Below are 16,438 nucleotides of genomic sequence, written 5' to 3' on the forward strand. Positions count from 1 at the left end.
CCATATCTAAAAAAACAATCAAATTCACACATCTAAAAAGAACAGAGCTAACAATAGAAAATAGTTGATCAGCATAGCCAGATTCTGCTAGGTGATTTTTCATTCATGCCTTTTTAAGCATCACACATTCATACACAGCAAATTTCTTTGCAAATTAAAAACCCAAGCTTAAGAGCTGCTTGCATTTCTAATATAAGGTACTTGTCTGTAACTTTCCAGGCGTCTTTGATCTGAAATTGGCCTCTGTAGAAGACTTGTATGCAGTAATTTTCATATGAGCTTTGAACATATTGAAGGGGCTGCTGTAGCTTTCACTTTTATCCTGTCATTCCTTTTCCCTTGGAAATGATGAGCATATGGCAACCACCCTCACTGGATTCTCAAACAACAGGAGGGACCTTATTCTGATTCCTGCATCCTGTCATCAGTGAATCCCATGGCATTTTTCTCTTGCAAAGCTATAGACGTGATTCGCATTTGCCATACGGACAGAGCTTAATATATCGCCATTTTACTGCGGGAGCCCTCAATCAGTTAATTAAACATGATATAAATCACTCTGTGAATTTGTAAAGTAAGATTAATACAGCAAAGTTGGGGTAATAAAGGAGCAATGCTATTGTGTGAGTGTGAATTGTGGGAGATGAAGATTATTTCTTTTTGAAATCAGATAGCTTTGATTGTTCCTTGCAGGAACTAGTCTTGAGAATTACTTTTGTGCAATTTGAACCACGGACCTGTCATCTTTGGCCAAAACTTCAGCATAAACTTCCTCAGCTTTCACTCTTTAAATCAGTATTCATGCTAGTCAAAGATCAAACCCTGCAGCAGACAATGAAGCTTCTCTATCTCACCTGGGACACGGATAACATGTTTAATAAATATTTCAGCTTGTATAATCTCAAATTCTCACTATTACACACAGCACTGCCCCTTACAGAGCTTTGTGTGGCTGTGGTCACTTAAATTTATGGGCCTAATTAGAGGATATCCTTTTTTTCCAGAAGTAATTAATGTCAGCGAGCCTTGTTAATTTAGGGCAATCATAGTAATGGGAGATGGATGCTCAAAAAAAAGAAAAGATCAAAGCTCTTTGCTGAATACATCTCCTATTGGAACCTCCTGGTGTGGCAGGCATTTTTTTTTTAAAAGTGCCTGAGAAAATGTTTTTTTTCTTCTTCTAAGTGCAGATTTGTATTGATAAAACTTTCATAAAGGAAGTTGTAAGAATTAAAATGAATTCATAAACAAACTCACATCAGAGAGAATTGTTAAAAGGTTAGCACGGATGTAGGACATTCTGTTTTGTTTCCTAACTGCACCTGAGGTGTAACAGCTAAGGTCCATTTTTAATAAGAGTTCAATATTTTGTCAGTGATTACTCCGGCTTCGTCAGTGAAAATCTTTCCATGTAGCTCCATTTCTATAGCATCACTGCAAAATTTTATTGATCGCAATTACTAAGAAAAAAAAAGATCCTCTGCCGTTGTGAACAGCAAGTAACTGTTGGGATTTTCTATTCAAAGGTGGGCTGATCGTGACTGTGGTGTCTTCCAAGGAAAGAGATTATTCTATTTTTACCTTTCAAAACAAGTTAATGATCATGATCTAGTTTGCATTTTATATACATATAGTATCACATTTGTCATCCAATTTCCAAATTATTAATGTCATTGTTACTTTATTTTTTATTAATATCAATTAAGGCTAATTTACAGTGTATTTCATTACTGAATTAATGCATTTATGTCAGGATTCTTAACTGTGCAGCTTGGGCTTTCATTTGTAGTGGGATAGTTTTCTATCTGTTTGATATATGTGGAAAGAGCTGTCATATTTTAAGAGTATTGTAAAATCAAATATGTGATCCTTTAAATTTATTTTTTTGATAAAAAAGATTATCTTAGAACACATGTCAGACACCCTCATCAATGTATCCTTTTATTTCTTAATATTGCATTTGAGCTTTTAGTATAATATTTTTACACTTTATTATCAGTATACATGCGATATATGGTTATATCATTTTTAAATGAGGTCCTTTATTTAATAGGCACAAAATATTGTCAATATTTAATTGCAATTCAGAAGAATCATAATGCGATAATTGAATTGCATTGGCATTAGAGGGTTTTATTTAAAATAAAATTAAAATTAATTCAACATCCAAACTCAGAAACCAGTAATTACCATAGATTATCACTATGCAGTTTAACATCAGTTGAAGTAATTACAACAGTCCCAAGTTGCCCATATAATCAGTTAACAGTTTGAGTCCATTTAGGGAGTTTTGTTAACTGCAGAAATTTTGCATTAAATATTGCCTGTTATTGCTGTTATTCTGATCTCTGAGCTGTAATCTTTTCGTACTGTACCTTGATGTACGATTTAGGGCATTTTACATTTAGCTTGTTTGATTATTTATTAAAGAATCTTGCTTTGTCTTGCTCATCTGTTTTGCAAAGAGTCCATGACAACGAGAGGATTTTGCATTCTTGGTAAAATGGATAAAGTCGGGCATAGGATAAGATCGTCATACATACCATATGGGGATTGGGAAGGGTTATTAAGCTTGAGAGATGACACATGGGGACAGATGAGGTCTCGGGTGAGAGCTCTTATGGTGAAAGGCCAAAGAGTTCCCTTCTTGCCATTTTTATTTATAATAATTCAACAGACAACAAATTGACACAAACAAATTCCTTTGTCTGATTTTAACCACAACATATTATCCCCGATACTTATTTTTTATTGACCCGCTATTCTGTTATTTTTAGTCAGAAACCCTTCCATTCAAATGCAAGCACTTTTCTGTAATAACAGACTGCAGACCTTGATACAGCATTAGCTCAATTTAGCCACACAGTTGTTTCCAGATGGCTAGCTCCTTCATATACAAACAGTGCTGTCCACAGTGGGGGTTTTTTATCATGGAGCTCATAAACTTCTCTCCACTGCTACAGTACCAATTCTGGAAACGAGGAGATAAACCGGGCTTTGACTTTGCACAATAATGAAAGCAGTATTTATACGTATGATAGCCTAAGCAATGTGATGTCACAAAGGCACCACATCTGTAGCCAAAAGCTTTGCATTAACCTAACGTTATCTAAAATGTTAAAAGTGATGCAAAGCCTTTCCTGGAGCTATATAGGAACATACGTTATCTTGTGAGGTTTGTAGAAAGAAAAAAAATGTTTAAAAGTGATTCTTCTTTGTATCCTTTGTAGGATTCTTGAGCTTCTTGATCCTTGACTTTTCAATAAAGATGTCTCACATTTCTAATGTGCTTAAAGTTGTTGCTACATTAAAATTGAATGTCTGCTGGTGGCGAAAGGAGGAATTTCATATAACAGGTCAACATGCATAAAAAATGCTGACTCGTTTACAGCTGATCATATTTCTCTTTCTCTGTTATACAGCTGTTTTCTTTGAGGCACAACACAAACATCCACAGCTCCCATTAGTTAATGGGGTACTAATATGATACTGATATTCCAACAGCTGAATGAGTACTTCTATACTTGTGCATGGAAAGTAATGATATTTTTCATAACAGGAGGGGTTTGATCAAAGTGCCAAGATGGTAGTAGCTTCATTTTCATTATTTAAAAAAAAAATACGCATTCATATGTGGAATACACCTGATAGGGTGTTCCACATATGAACAAGCATATACTGCATATAATCTAATGTATCTTAATATACTGTGAACTACTTTCAGCATAGATCACATGATGGATCTAGGTAAGTCATAGACCAATTTAGTTATAGATGTATTGTTTATAGATTGGTTAGACCATTTACTGCATTTTGACATTTTTTATGCTAAATTACAGTTTATAACTCAAATGATGTCTTGCTGTACGTTTTTGCATTATCCTCAAGTTAAATTCAAGTTAATAATATGAGCAATATTTCCAATATTTTAGTGTAATGCAATTCTAAATATATTGGGCAGATAATAGTTGTAATTACAATACTTAGTTTAATTTAGTGCATTACCCTGCTGAAGACAGTTTCTAAGGGTGCCTGCAGGAAATGTTGACCCTCATACTCAGGTTTCTGAATGCCCTCTGGCTGGAGGATCACTATGTACTGTACTATGCCTTTTCCCCTAAACTTGGAATAACTATTAAGAAAAACAGTGTTAAAACATAATAAAAAGGTTGCCCCTAACAATATGAAAAGGTTTTCTGAACATTTTGCATACAATATTTACTGCACGAGACCTCGTGCCAGCAATTTCTGTTTTTCTTTCTGTCTTATAATGATGGCTAAGCATAACATTCTAGCAGCATGTGAGACGAAGACAAGCAGCCCCTCAAAAGACAAAATGTTCTTCTGTATTTTAGTGTAATGAATGGTGCTTAGCTGTAGGAGTGCATACAGCACTTCACGAAAAATAACATTCATCATGGCAGCTTGCCCCCTCCGGCAGGCTGAATGGATCTGATAATACCAACTGAGTTCTAGAGCTATGAGGTAATATTTCTTCTTCTGCTCCACTGAGGAAAATATTTAGTCTAAACCAAACAGGTCCCCCAGGTTAAATATTCCTTCACTCTTTTCTTCTGTTATAGTAATGGTATTGTTTGGAATAGGATACTGCTTGAAGTTGTTTTTTTTTTCTGGGAGCAATTTAAAGGAGGCACCTCCTTTCTCCAGCGGTGCAAAATGGTGCCTTTTTGTTGGCGACTGCTTGGTGGCAATTTTCGGTGAGAGAACTTACGCCGCTTCATGTCTGTGATGCTAGACAGGTAGAATTATTTCGGTATGGCTATGGTAGACTGAGGAAGAAACAAAAAAAAAAAAGAATGACTTAATGGATCATCTCGGTTTTGAAACTTTCAATTCTTACCTTGCTGACTGCAGCTGTTACCAAGGATACAGGCTCTGCACTCGAGGAGCATGGGGGGAGAGAAAGCAAAATGATATACATGGAAATTTATTTTATGAGTTTTACTGTAACATGCATGTGTAAAGGATTGCTTTTCTTTTTTTTTTGCCCTCCTATTGCAACAAAGAATGAAAGAAAAAAATCAGTGAAATTTCAGAACCTGGGAGCAAAACTCCCAGGTGAGCTGCTGTTTCATGCTAATTTCTAACTTTCAAAGCTTGTAAACTTTATCTAATTATGCGCGGGTTTATTCTCCCTTGCTAAATTTTGGCAGGTTGCTTCTTTAATTTATGAAAAACAAATCTGAAATATGCAGATGTCTTTTGTTTGAAGCAGATGTTTGGTCCTGCTTGCCAGAATCTAATCAGCCCTCTCCCTGGAGTTTCTGTACGAGCTATGTCCAAAGGTTGTTTGAAGTCTGTTAGGGACAGTGACTGTATACAAGACTTGGCACTCACCTGCTAAGGGTGCAACAGATATTTGAGGCCTGTGAGCTCAGACATGCACTATCTTGAACTGGGGCAGCAATGGCAGCATTTCCTGAGTTTACATTCAAGGAAAACATAAGTTGTGTGATGGAAATTGTGGAAGATGTCAAGCTGAAAATACGAGTGCTGTAAAAATAAAAAGCTACAGTAATAGAGAGCTATAAATCTTTTCTTTAGAAACTGGTTTTAATTAACTCTTGTAACTTTTTAAAGCAAGGAGTGCAATGGAAGTCTAGCCCTATGATGTAATTGAGGAGTCCTCTTTTTTATTGATTTTGATGTGAGGTACATGACCTCACAGCTGCTACAGTCTCACAGCTCCCCTCACTGTAGTTTTATCTGTATGGGAGGGACGAGTCTGAAGCATTTTGAATGTGGAAAAAGACAAGAACAGATAGAATTGTATTTAAAAATTCTTTTTGTACTTCAGTCCCTTGAGGGCATGATTAAGTCAGACACTCTTATTTAATTTGTACCGGGTATTTGTCATTTTATATATAAAAACACAATTTCAGTGAAATTTACCTTTCAAAGTAAAGAAAAACAATAGTTTCAAACAGTGACCGTTAGCACTCTCAAAACTGTGGTGAACTATAAATACGAACAGTCAAAAATCATTGTTGTTAAATAAGCTTATTCCAATCCAGCCTACTTGTAAGCATTGTACCTTTACAATTCACTACAAAACCAGCTTGCAGCAGTGCTTTAGAGAGCTATCAGTATACAGTAAAATCACTCTCCTATGTTGCAAAGGCAACATTGACTTCAAGTAATTTTTCAAATAATGTCAGACAGAGGAAGGGCTCTAGATCTTAATTTTAGTACAAGCAGGAAAGAAGTCACCAAGGAAACTGGCTTTCATGATTGAATAGTTAGTGCCTTTGTTGAATGATGAGGTGGTTCTAACCTAGAGAGCCTGCAAAGGGTCACTGCATAGCATTCCGGCACTCAGATGAAAACATTTAAATCAATAAAGGGGCTTTCAGTACTCAACTTGGAGTCTAACGACTCTTGTTTTTGTCAAATCCTCCTGCAGATTTGTATGTGTGTATTTATTTTTCTTTTCCAGTCCTCAATTTAGGGACTGATTCATCCTTGCAGGGAAATTTAATTTAGATCCAATGAAGCTGGTATCCCCAGCTGGGTGTGGCTGTTTCTGGCAGCTACCAAAGTAAAATGTACCAAAGTGTATAGTTTCTCCTCTGTCCATTTGTTATCTTTTGACGTAATATAGAGAATAGGCAATGGGACACTGTTGAACACAAATATCCTGTGTTAGTGCAAATCGGTTATTATCTATATTGCTGTAGTTGCTGAATCTGTGTAAACAGAGTTCAGATGCTTATTGACTCATGACATGAGGATCACGTATTAGTCAAGAGGAGCTGTTTCCCCACATACTGTAGAAGGGCTTACATTGTGTTGTATTGTAGCTCATTGATGCTCCAAATTAAATTTAAAAAATGAAAAGGAAAAGAAACTTACATGTTAAATCTGTGAGAACTAATTTTATTTAATGAAATCAATTTGCACAGTAATACGGTAGTTAACACTGTGGTAAGATGCTATTTTTCAGACAGTAGAACAGTTTGCTGGTGTAGTGGAATTTGACTTGCTGATCCTCCTCAGCAAGGTGCTGTACTGTAGTTCTCACAATGTCCTGTAAGTCATTTAAATCCTTTCTTCAACTGGCATAGTGCATTACACGTGTGCTTATTCAAGACAGAAACTGAGATCCTTGTTTTTAATTTAGAATAAAAGTGTACATCCGCTAAGGCTGTGCCTGGTTTAACACAGTTGTAAAAATCTGCACATTTTATTTTAGTTTTTAAGTTTACAATGTGAAAATATCTTTGGCCGTCAGAGCATTTTTATTTCTTGAAATGGGAGGCAGTATTCTTGAAAGGGCTTTTTTTCTTCTTCTTTTTTTTAATAAAGATTCTTTGAAAGATAATGCAACAAATCTAGAGCTCATGTGTATTTATCTTGAAAAAAATGCAATTTCTTTTAGTGGGATTTAAAAAAAATGAAAATACCATTAATCCTGGGTTGTTTACCACAAATATGTTCTTGCAAACACTGTTAGCTGTTTTCATTTCTAATTTATGGGACTCATTAAATGATGCAAAAAAACTGGAGCAATTATCATTTATCTTAATATATTATTTACTAGGTCGTTCTCTCATTGTTAGGGGCCTAGGGCATGTAGCTAGGGAATTGGGGAAAGACTCTCAAGGTGTAAGTCCAGCCTTTGGGCTTTCTGCACATCTGCCACTGCAGAAAAGTCCAAAGTTCTGATCATGTAAACTGAGGCTTTCATTGCCTCCATACAATCTCAGTAAAGTATTGTGGAGAATGTCTGGTACAGTACTTAATGAACCTGCAGAATTATATTAATGAGCAGTCCTTATTAGGCCCCTGAGCTCATCAATTATTTATCCTTCTTTACTCCCGATAGTTTACTTTCTTCCTCCGTTCTTTTTCAGTGCAGTTAGTCTTCTGTTTTCTCAGCAGAGCACGCCTTTCTGAATTTCCATCTACTTTCAGTGCTCTTTTATCTCTCACGTCAATGTCGTGCCCAGCGTGTGAAGCAAACCAAAACTACATGCTGGGTATCTGATATGAGGCTGAACAAAGTTTGCAGATTTCATCAAGCAACTGAAGTGGGTGCATTTCATGTTATCACAGTTGCACTTTTTTGCTTTTACTTAAATACTCCCCCCGAACGTATTATGACCTTAATTTATGTGGTGAACAGGAGTGTTGTAAAACCCAGGAGTTAAGAAATGGTCACTACCAAGCTTATTTTCAAAGGGGAACCTGATAGTAGAAAATGATCTTCTCAATGAGAGGGAATGGTGTTGACAATGAGTGGCTTCCTGCAGAGATACATGAGTAGGTTAGTCTGCTTGTCCGTGCAGCTCTTGGCCTCTGAATTTAACACTGCTTCCAAAACTTTCCACACTAGGTTTGAAAAATTGTGTGTTGCGAAGCGGTGATAAAGTATCCAAATTCAACTGAAAATATCAGGGTTGAGTAATAAATGCTCCCACCCACCATGATCGCTAACACCTTTCTAGATAATTAATCAGCAGTTGTACTCTAATAACAGAAAAAAAGCTTCCCAGTATGTAAACTTGAAACTTTGTAAGTTGTAATCAATTAAACCTGTTCCACTCTTTAAATAATAAATATTTTATTATTAGATTCTTACAATTCTAGCATAGTATTATGAATTCCTGTTTATTTTTCAAACACTTAAATAAACAAATATCGTACTGAATTATAAAGAAAAAAACTGTGCTGTTTTTTGTATTTAAAGTCTTAAGACTTTAAGTCTTATGTTTATTTCAGTGATTTTTCACTATCCAGAAAAGCACTGCTAACAGTGCTGATGAGTCAAAGGTGTTTGGATGCAGTTGAATTTTTTCTTCACTAAAACCATGGCATAGAAACACTTTCTGGAAGTCTATTGAAGGAAATAGGCTCTGATTCTCTGAATGAATAAATGATAAAGCTGAACTTGAGATTTAGGCACCTTTTATGTCTCCTGCTGATACTGTCATAACTTATTGATACTGGCTGTGTCTTTGTATGCAGTTATATGTTCCTGGAAAAAAGGTAGTTTAAAAGCACAGGCAGTCTTGGGATCTAGCTGTGCTCTTACTTGGGTGTATATTGCCAAGTGGTTTAAAAATATCTTTCCTTTGATTCCTATCAGAGGCAGGTGAATTCAAGTATTGTAACTCCCTTGGCTGGACTTGTAGGCCTCTGGGACTCTTCCTGAATTAGATTTGACATCTCAAAGAGGTTTTCCAGGTAAAACAATTTTAATAAGTAAATAAATAATAAGAGGATTTCCTTGAAACATTCTCCTCACTAGTTCTGTTGTAGCACACAAGTTATTTGGAGTTTCCTCTTGATGTATGTGTATGTAGAAGGAGAGATGGGATAATAGAGTTCCTCTAGTATATTAAACAGAAAAATATGTACGTGCAGAAACTCAGCTTTTCATTCCCCTAATGTCAATATTGAATTGGATTTTCCTTTACATTTTTTCCCTTTATCAAGAAATTCTTTGGTAAATTACACACGATCAACTACTAATGCCAAAGCTTTTTTTCAAGATCATTTGCAGGTCTTTTTCTTGTTTAGTTATCTACGTCATCTCATACTATGTATAAGAATTATTGTTGTTATTGAGTATGTAGTCCTTAAGTGGTTTTTTTTTTCTCTGCACTGACCTGTCATTGTCAAACAAAACCGCTGTGCATCTATGTGGAAAGACAGGTTGTAAATAATAAAATGGAGGAATATTGGAATGAGAATGGAATTAGCGAAGGAGAGAAAGCTTGTATCGTTGGCATGTCTATATTGTCAGGAGGGGATCCAGATTGCAAGCTGTAAATATATATTTTTTACCTTATCTGCAACAAAAATGTAAGGATTTTAAAAAAATATTTTAAGTTGACCGACTTTCCTTCAGACTGGTGTCAGGAGAGAATATTGCTTTATTTTAACATACTGTATATCCCCCATCTGGGGTTGGTCAGTAATTGACTTTGTCCCTTTTTTCATTTATTTCGTTGCCTCCCAGTTGTAGCATCAAGTCTCCCTCTCTCTCTCTGGAGTCTCAGGTTAGAAGTTTTCCCTTTTGTGAAACCATGACAGGTGCCTAATTGAATGATGAATGTCCTTTTATTACTCTGTAATTGAACTGCCAGCTTTTTGATTGGTTTGTAGGGATGCTCCACTCCTCTTCAAGCACTGCAGGGGTCTCTGCGGCTGCCAGCCGGAGCCCACACTCCATCTGTCTAATCACATCTATCCCCCTACTCACTTTTTTGGGGGACAAATCATAATAAATTATGCTAATTCTGCGTAATGCTGACAATGAGAATATCTCATTGTTGAACGCATCTTTCTGGTAAATGCTCTGTGACTTATTTTTTGCCTCCTCGTGTGGACTGCGTGACCTGACAGGGCCTCAATGAAGATTAATGACCCTCACCTGAGTGACAGCGCAGAGGATTGTGGGGCAGAGGGGGTCATTTATCATACTCTGACAGGTGCCATTCAGTGCGACAGCCACTTCACCCTCCGAATACTAGCCGTTGCATTTTCATGCCAGTTAAGCTAGGAGTTTAATAACGTACCCAGAATTAAAACTCATTCTTTGTAGCGAGCTTGACAGCTGAAAATAAGAAAATCAATTCCTCACATGTTACGGACCAAGCTAACTGACTGGAGGCTTTGACTTTAATTTAGTCTTTGAGCTGAATTCCAAGCAGGGTGAATTTGTAAGGTATCATCCATTACAATTTACCAATAACACTAACTTCAGGATCATTACTACTAGTGCATTAATGATTGATTCTTTATTACCTGATGCAATTCCTATGGCTCTGAGCTCATGAGGTAAAGGATGCATTTGAGCACTGCACCTCATCTTTATTACCAGCATTTAAACCTTCTCTCTTAATTAATATTGCTTCTAAAATTACAGGGGGGAACAAGAAAGACACTCATTAAAGTCTGTTTGTGAACCGGGCTAAATGGCAGCTAAATGTTTAGTCTGCTATCTGGTCTCAATGTGCCAGAATTCTGTGTTTATAATATACATATACATATATAATTATATACATAAAGCAGAGTGCAAAATTTGCAGTATGCTTTGCAGGTCCACAATGGATATATATATTATGTGCATATATACATAATGTCTGTGTGCATGCACTAATATATGTACAAATTATTCTGAGGAGTAAGGTTATCATTGTAGAGATGCTCAAAAATTATTAGCAAAAAAATAAAAAAGTTCATTTAAAAACCCTCACATTGATTTACTAAGTTAAAGATGGATAACTTTTTATTTATCTTTGGACATAATTAAATGTTTTGAAATTAATTTATCATGTGGCTTGAAACTGAAAGAAAATGAGAAAAAATTGAACTACTGTAGTCAGATTATTAATTTGGTGTTTCTTTCAATTTATGCATTTTGCTGAAAATAGCAAAGAGGCAATGATGATAGTCTGTTGATGGTAACTTCCCTGTAACAGCAGAGAATGAGTGAACACTAAATGGTTCATGATATGTCTTCTTAAAATTGTGCTGATGTCTAATTGTGTAATAGTTTGTTTTTTTTATATAAAAAATACGAACAAAGCAGTAATTTTATTGCAGGCTAATAATGAAACAAACAAAAGATCTATCATATGAATAAGCTAAATAAATCCTGATTTTTATTAAGAATTCAGCCACATGTTTCATGATTTACCTTGGTATTAAAGAAAGTTTGTAAGTTGTGTTACCTGTTCCAGACTGCTCTTGCATTTCTAAATTGTTTTTTTGCTCTGGTTTTGTTAGCTAATGGAGCTTAATAATTCATGAAAGATTTATGGCATCTTGGTGTGTAATTAGCATTGTGTTTGAGAAATATGGATATGCATCTTCATTAAATATCAGGGAAAGACTTTTCATCTTAATTATGACCTTCAACATAATTTTTCTCTTTCTAATTATTTCTTTTGTTTCTTAGTACAGGCATTATGTAAAGGCAAAAATTAAGAAATATGCTTGTTATAGATGGATTGGCACACAGACTAAATGTCTTTTGAAGATTTAAAAATGACTCTGGAGATTATACTTTGAAATCTGTGTGTGTGTGTGTACTGCACTTTGTATGATTAAGAGACAGCCCACATTTTCTTTCTTAGTCTAATATAAATAAATTGGATAATGAAACTATAAAATTGCTTCTATTATTTCAGCAGCAGTACAAAATTAATTACAAGCCAAGTCAGCTGTGATTGCAAAAGCGGGCAGTGGTATTTAGTGTAAACCCCTTAGTCTACATTAAAGCACTGAGAAGTATTACAGGAAGCCCATTTTGCTACTAGATAATAATGCACTGAATTAAAGGTTAAGGTGGGGATACTGTGTTCAAATTACCCACCACTGCACAAAACATTAAGCTGCTTAATTCTGCATTGTATAGAATGTATGTGGAAAACATAATTCAGAGCTAGTTGGGTATTAGTAATTTAGGGTACAAGCCCTTGGTCATTTACATACTTTAGCACAGGGAAAACCTAAAAAGTAGTAACCACATACTAGGTTACATGGTTTGCATTGTTCATGGCTGTCCACCTATGTGTACTGTCTTAATTTTCTGTATGGTAAAATGTTTGCAATTAAGGGATAAAAGAGGACAGATTCCATATTTATGTTATTAATAATAACTATTCAATTTAGAAGGAAGGTAGTGTCATTTTTAATGCACTTCTCACTGTGTTACTGAGCTCTGCATGAAGAGCGTTAATGTACAGTGTAAAAAAGATTTATCCTCTCGCTTGCGATCTTTACCTTTCAGACTGGCTCTCTCAATGAGGATGTTCGGGAGCAGTTTCTCTTCCTTTTAGTCAGTGCCGGTGCAGTTTATTGTTGCTGCTTTATTAAACACAAACATGTAGGACCGCTCAGAGGCCTCAAGGGTACATCCGTGGCATAATAATACCAACCTATGCAGGCACCTTAGCTCTTTATCGTTCGATTCATTGGCCCTCTTTTTCAAGTTGTATTATCTTAATTGTCCTAGTAAGTGTGTTAGGCAGTTATATTACCAATTTATTGCACCCTTTGCCACCTCATTAATCTAGCAGTTAAAATACAGTAACCATTTGGTCTAACTATATGCAAGGCATAAACCTGTCCTACTGTTGCCACTGGCTTTATAAACGGGGCACACAGAATTCGTATTATTCCCCCATTCTACATTCTCTAATCTAAATCTTCCAGTTTTCAGTGGTCCTGTCATTCTCTTGGATTTATTCTCTGCAATTCCAGGTGTGCGCTTGTAGAAACCGTAAGAGTTTGTAGCCCGTGGTTTGCACAGTGTTTTTCTTAGCTTATATTACATCTTTATATTTATTTCAGCAGCCAAGTAAATGGGCTTTATTCTGTTGTTGTTCAGATAATAATTTCAGGGGTAAATGCAGATCCTGTCCACAGCTGAAGGAAGTGGTATTTAACTGTTTCAACGTTGCTTTCCCACTTCCATTTTAAATTATCTTAATATTCATCATACATATATATTGTTTTACTTTTCAAAGCCAAAATGAATATCATACTGGCAAAGGATAGTCATGCAGGTCATTTTAAAAATTCATAATTCAGGGACACAGAAATTGTAAAGAACCAATGAATTAGTTTTTCCATTTTAATTTATCTGGGGGAAATAGGTTTCGTGTAAAGCATGGGTTAGGAACTGCAGAAGTGCAGTTAGCATCTCTGTTTTTGTATAGTATGAAGAAATTATTTCCTGCTTTACTTTGTAACAGGGTGGACTTGCATTTGGCTCAGCATTACAGGAAGTTGCAATCCCCAGTAAAGAGCTCTCAGCCCTACAGAGCCCATGTGAGGTGGAACAGCCTGTTTTATACAGAGTGCAGAATGCATGGGTTTTGTTAAGTCAAGCAGGGAGAGGTTAAAGCCTGCTGGCATCTGCAGCTTTTCGGTCTTCAGAAAATGTAGAGATGAAACACGGGGCTGTTTAACTCCTTATCTCTATAAAATAATTCCCACTACAAATGTTAAGGCTGAGTGTGATGGTTTAAAACAAATTGCATTAGAAATCTGTGAAAAGGAAAGGATTTTGATCATTCACCTCCAGAGATGTGGCGCACTGTATATCATAACCTCTCTTCTGGCAATTGAAAAGATGTTTTTTTTTTTATCACTCTCACACTTGGATTTTGTTACATTTTAAATTCTATATTGGAAGTTTAAAAAAATGGAAGTATAAAACGTATATCTTCTGTAAAAAGAATGCCTTTAATTTAACTGAACTTTAAAGCAAATAGGTCAGTACAAATTTTGGTGTAAACTTTTTATTAAAAAATCTTATTATCCCATAATACTTTCTTCATTCTAATCAGCAAAAATTTAATTTTGCTCTTGCTAATCTGTTCTTTTCCTGTGTCACGTCTTTTTTTTTGTGTAGAGGTTTGAGCTGATGTAATGTTTCCATGGTTAGAATATTTTGCAGTATTTTTTTTTTACTTTTCAAAATACTTTGCCACATTTTTTAAATTGTATTACTTAGTGCAGTGCATTGTGTAAATGTATTTTTAAAACCCTTTAAAATTGAATAACCTTGTCAGCTGTATTAGAGTACTGTTTGGTTTAGCTTTCTATTCAGCTGCTTTATGTGGAAATTTCACACACTGTAATTGCATGACCTTTACAGCACAAGTATTACCTCATTAAAGCCGTAAGATAACGACACTGCTGTGTGAAATGTGAAATTTAGTGATAATGAAACGTGTGGTACCAGGCATCATTGTCTCGGGCAACTGTCGCTCCTGCTCACCCCAGGAAAGAAAGACACGATTTTACAGAAAATCCTGAACAATATTAACAGACAGACTTTCGTATGGCTGTGCCACAGTGTTTGTTTTGTGTATGCTTTTGAGGCAAAATTGCTGATTCATTCTGAATGGGGCAACAGAAAACAGTGATCAATAACATGACAAGAGCCAAAGGACTGTGAATAAGCCTCATTCTGTTATCTTACAGTGGCAGAGGTGCTGAATTTTTCTTTCATTTTTATAGACCCTGACCTCTTTTTTTTCCTTCCTTCTTTGAATGCAATAGCCATAGTTTTGACATATCTAAAAAGAATAAAACTTTGAAATGGTGTAACCACACACCCACACTGAGGGACCCCGTGGTCTACCGGGTCACTAGGCCAGAAGTGGAAAAGGTGCTGTGACCTGCCAGGCCAGCAGGGGGTGCTCACACTCTGGTAACTGTGAAGAACTCTTCCTTACCAGGACCCTCTTTATGAGAGCTGGAGCTCCACAGCATCAGGGAGAAAGCTCACGCTGGGCCATACGGGCTTTCCCCTTCACAGGGAAGGAGGCTCTGCAGTAGCACTTGATTGTAGCCGAAGACAGAAGAACTGTTTGGGAAGCTGCCTTCTGAAGTGCAGTGCTGTTGTTTCTTTCTTAGTGATTTAAGGTTTATACATGAATAGCAGTTGTAGTAATAATATATTTAAATATAATATTATGTTTTAAAATTGGCTTCTATATACTTGTTTCTGTGTGTGCTTTATTTAGCTGTAATTCCCAGAAACGCAATAAATTTTTCCCTTGACTTAGCTGACGCCCTGAAAAACCTTAAAAAGAGCAAAAGCTGTAGGAGATTCAAATTGCTATTGCTGCTCAGTTTAAATCAAGCCAAAAGCGTTCAAAAGTGAGAAACACACAGCACTGTAATACTGTATCTCAGCTCTAATGAACGCCTCTGAGGACACTTCGCATGTTTTCTGCTGATTTTCTCAACACCTTTCTGTTTAATTATGAGCCCGTTAATTAAGTTGGCTTACTTAAAATAACTGTCAATTGTTTTGCTATGATGATAGAAAAAATAAACGAACAACAAATGTATTATTATTTACAGCCGTAGTAAGGCTAGTCATAAAATGCGTAATCCCTCAAATAACATTAAAAGTTAATCGGAGTCTCTCCACCTCCTTGTCAGGTTTTTGATGTTTTGCACTGGTGCATTCAAGTGTTGAATCACTGTGGTGGATCAGCACAGTGACGCTACAGCCTGTTAGCCCCCTGCTTCAGAAGGTCACAAGTTCAGGTCTCTGGTCTGTTGTACAGACAAGAATGTTAAGCCCATCTACAAATGCATTGGAACAACCCTACACTGACTCCTCACAAAAGTTAAGGCAGCCGTGGTGTAGAGTTACATTGAGGAGCAAACACAATGCAAACAAACTGTTCTAACATCCCTATAACAAATACTATGTCTATGTTAAATTCCAAGTAAGACAAAATATTCTTTCCAAATGAAGTGTTTCACAAGTGCATATATTTAGGTAATGATTTTTTGGTTATATACATTTATATACACTTATTGCATGTTTTGTGCTTTGGCATTCACATAGACAATGTAATGTTGCTCATAGTGCACTGTTTTTCTCATTTAAAATATCTTTGCTTTTCAAATATTCAAAATATGATATTAATATCAA

At 35.9% G+C, this 16,438-nt stretch overlaps 1 long non-coding RNA gene across 1 annotated transcript in view; it reads left to right on the top strand.

The window, feature by feature from the left end:
* Positions 1-4,661: 4,661 nt before the first annotated feature.
* The window catches only part of LOC148820036 (uncharacterized), a 114,725-nt gene continuing 102,948 nt past the window's right edge, over positions 4,662-16,438 (top strand). Inside the window, exon 1 of the long non-coding RNA XR_016094191.1 lies at positions 4,662-4,718. This is a non-coding gene — a long non-coding RNA (uncharacterized LOC148820036). The remainder of the gene's footprint in view (positions 4,719-16,438) is intronic.

Source organism: Atractosteus spatula, chromosome 15, assembly GCF_055471065.1.
Source record: "Atractosteus spatula isolate fAtrSpa1 chromosome 15, fAtrSpa1.hap1, whole genome shotgun sequence".
Classification (NCBI taxonomy): Eukaryota; Metazoa; Chordata; class Actinopteri; order Semionotiformes; family Lepisosteidae; genus Atractosteus; species Atractosteus spatula.